The sequence below is a fragment of the Microtus ochrogaster genome, chromosome 4, assembly GCF_000317375.1.
Source record: "Microtus ochrogaster isolate Prairie Vole_2 chromosome 4, MicOch1.0, whole genome shotgun sequence".
NCBI lineage: Eukaryota > Metazoa > Chordata > Mammalia > Rodentia > Cricetidae > Microtus > Microtus ochrogaster.
Genome location: NC_022011.1, coordinates 34647459 through 34651335, shown reverse-complemented (window position 1 = coordinate 34651335; position 3877 = coordinate 34647459).

The following is a 3877-nucleotide window of genomic DNA, read 5'->3' as shown; positions in this document are numbered from 1 at the left end:
CAGAGGCAGGTGGATCTCTGTGAGTTCGAGACCAGCCTGGTCTACAGAGCTAGTTCCAGGACAGGCTCCAAAGCCACAGAGAAACCCTGTCTCGAAAAAGAAAAAAAAAAAAAACTGTCCTCTGTACTCAGTGTCCCTGCCATTGTAAGTCTTGACAACCAGCCTTGCAAAGCTGTAAGTAAAACTGACCCAAGTTATATCTCCAGAACACACACATGCGCACACACACCGCTAGGCATGCTAGTCCATGCTTGTGATCCCAGTGGAGAGGTGGAGGCCGGAAAACTCTTGGAGTCTGCGGAGAATTCCAGGCCAGTGAGAAGTCGGATCTCAAGAAACAAGTTCAATGTCTCCTGAGAAATACGTGAGGTTGACCTCCTTCATGCACACCCACGCACACAATGCACATACCCCCACGCTCACCCGTGATGACCGTCTTGTTTGTCACTCAGAAGCATTCTTGCCTAGTGAATCCTGGCATTCCCTTTGCTTCGGAGAACAGCTCTGTGAAGCCGCCACCATTATGACCCCTACATTATTGTTATTTGATTTTATTTTCTATTTTCAAATGGAAAAAAACAGACTATTTTGCCTGTCTTGTCTATCTGTGCGCCACAGGCCGCAGTGCCTGCAGGGGGCGGAAGAGAGTGCCGGATCCCCTGGGACTGGAATCACAGATGGTTGGGAACCGTCCTGTGAGCGCTAAGAACGGAGCCTGGCTCCTCAGAAGAGCAGCGGGTGTACCTAGTGGCTGAGCCATCTCTCCAGGCCCAGTTGTTGCTATTTTAAAAACAGTGAAAGCCAGCTGCGTGTGCAGCAGTTGTCCGCCGAGAGAGGGGTTGGTCAGTGCGGCCTGAAGTCCGCATCAAACCCACCATCTGTTCTCGGTGCCCTGTGAGCTAAGAATGTGGATTTTGTTGTTGTTCTGTTTTTGTTTTTATCCCTTTCAAGTGGCTGTGTAAAAGTCACAGCAACAATAATTTGTGACGTGAAATTTGCATGCAATTCTCATGTCGGTGTAGCTGGGAGGGACATGGTGTGCTCATTTTTTCTTGTCTTGGCTGATTGTGCGATACATCGTCAGATGAACACTCGCAGCAAAGAGCAGATGGTCTGTGAAACATAAATCTTTCCAACCATTTGCGGCAGATGTTTCCAGGTCTCCGGCTTAGAGCAGGGCACAGTGATTGAAAAGTAAAGGCAGGGCTGGCAAGATGGCTCCATGGGTAAATGCACTTGTCACCAAGCCTGACAGTCTGGGTTCTGTCCACTGAACCCAAATATTAGACAGAAGACTGTTCCCCACCCCCAGGCTCCCAACACGTATGCATACAAATTCTTTTGTTGTTTTTGTTTAAGGTGAGACACTGTAAAGGGTAGAAGGAATATTTCCTTCAGTCCTTGGAAGCAAGAAGTGTGTCTTCCTTTTACTTCCTCCCCAACCTTGGGATCTCCACCATAAAATGATATAAGCCTCCATGTCTTTATCAGTTGTGGTAGGGAGATCCCAATGGCGGACCTACGCAGCCCCTTTCATCCTGGACAGACAGAACCTGGGACTGACCTCCAATCAATACGAGGTGCCTGATCTGGGTTAACTCGACCACATCTGGAACCAATGAGAACCCAAGCTATTGGACACTCCCTAACCCTAGGCCCTGCTGCTCTCTCTCATTCTCCTTCCAAAGGTCATCTATCCTGTCGCTGGCAATATTAAATCCCACTTCCTTAGGGTTCCAACATGGACTGAAGACCAGCCAGTCTCCGGGACGCCACTGCCAGACGTCCACCCTCCTGAGCTGAATGGCTGTGTTAATTCTCTTCTTTTCCACACAAGACAGTCGTCATTCAATGACCCAGACCCTGTCCTGTAAGCAAGCTTACTTAACTCCTTTTAATCTCTACGTTCGTTCTACCCACTCTGTTCCTTTAGAGAGCCCTGACTGATACACAGTGGAACTGAAAACTGCAGCAGGACGTGACTGTGTTCCCTGATGGAAGGTTCTACAACAGCAGGCCAGAAGCACCACGCTGTCAGCTGACCTTGGGAGAGGATCGTGAGCAGGAACCGGGGGTGGCCTCTGAGAGACTAGGACAGCGTTTGCTCACAGTAGATGAAAAGCCAGTGTTCTCTGTGTCAGTGCCGTACATAAGTGTTTGTGAGACATGGAGTCGTGACCCACAGCGACTGTGACAAGAAATAGGTATTATTGCAAGCCACTAAGTGTGTGGTCATTCATCCACACACTGGAAAACTAATACAGCTACACAATTCAGTGATTAACATCCTCGGCCTTCTCAGGTTCCTCACAAGCCCTGTGCCCCAATGCTCAGTCATTGAAGCGGCAGAATGGATCTCCGATCAACAGATGGATCCCCCGCAGGCCTCTCCTGACACTGTGGTTCTTCAGATGTAACCTGAGACTGAAATCTGACCCCGGCATCCTGCCTGAGTCTCATCTCTGAGCAACGAGTTAAAAAGGAAGTAAAGTAACCATGAGCGGAAGTGGTTGGAAATGAAGTGACCACAGAGTGGGTGATAAGTGGAGATGTCTGTGTTGCGCATACACACTGTTCTGGCTGGGCCACAGACGTGTTTGCCCGCTAGACTGTTGAAGGTAGGGATCCCAGGTAGGCCTGTTTGTTTGTTTGTTGTTTGAGGCAGGGTTTCTCTGTGTAGCTCTGGCTGTTCTAGAACTCACTCTGTAGACCAGGCTGGCCTCAAACTCACAGAGACCAAAGATGTGCACCACCATGCCCATTATTTATAAAAATTTTAACTTGTTACTTAAGCACAATATTTTTAAAGAACTTTTAAGTTGTCCACATTTTCAGTTGCACTTTTCCAGATGAATTCCAGAGGACACCCTTTTAAATAAAACACACACATGCACACATGCACGCACCCAGACTGTGGTTATAACTGCTCTCTGTGTGTTCTCTGCGCTCATGGTTTGCTTGTGTCCTGATAGTTCATTACCTGATTGTCAGGGGTCATGAGCATCCAGAACAAATAAGCAGACTGAAACTCCGTGATTTGCGTGGGGACCTTACCTCTGACAAGATCTGTTCTGTCAGTGGAGGAGCCACAGACAAGTCAGGACCTGTGGGTGTTTAAAATGGAGGAGCATTGGGCCGGGTGCAGCTGGAACACTTGCCTAGAGGCCGAGGCTTCCCTGTCTGTAAGAGGAAAGGGAAGCAGAAGAGAAAAGGATTTCTACAAAAGAGGTGCTTTAGAAAACAGTTAGAGCTGGGCATGGTGATGGCGCACTGAGACGGTTGGAGATCTGTGAGGTAGAGCCAGCCTGGTCTAGGAAGTGAGCTCTGGAACAGCCAGAGATGCACAGTGAGATCCTGTCGTGGGTGGCGGGGCAGGGAGAGCAACTTGACAATTAATGGGTCAGAAAAGGCCCTTGGGAAAACCTATCCAACTAGATGATATTTCTTAAACACATTTCGTTTTTAGAATAACATCGTCAAATAAACCATGAAGCAAAAACTATTTTGTAAATCGTGTTTGTATCCTCTTAATACAATTTTCCAAAATAGAAATGTAAAAGTTCAACTACATAGTGAGTACAAGGCTAGGGTGGTCTAAGGAAAAGAATAATTAGGAGCTGGGCAGTGGTGCACACCTTTGATCCCAGCACTCAGGAGGCAAGGTAAGTGGGTCTCTGTGAGTTCAAGGCCAGTCTGGTCTACAGAGCGAGTTCCAGCATAGCCAGGACTACACAGAGAAACCCTGTCTCACAAAGCAAAAATAAATAAAGAAATAATAACTAGGGAGTTGGAGGATTTGCCTCGGTGGTTCTGAGCCCTTGTTGCTCCTGTAGAGAGCCTAGGTTCAGACTCAGCACAAACTTGGGAGTTGGAGGAT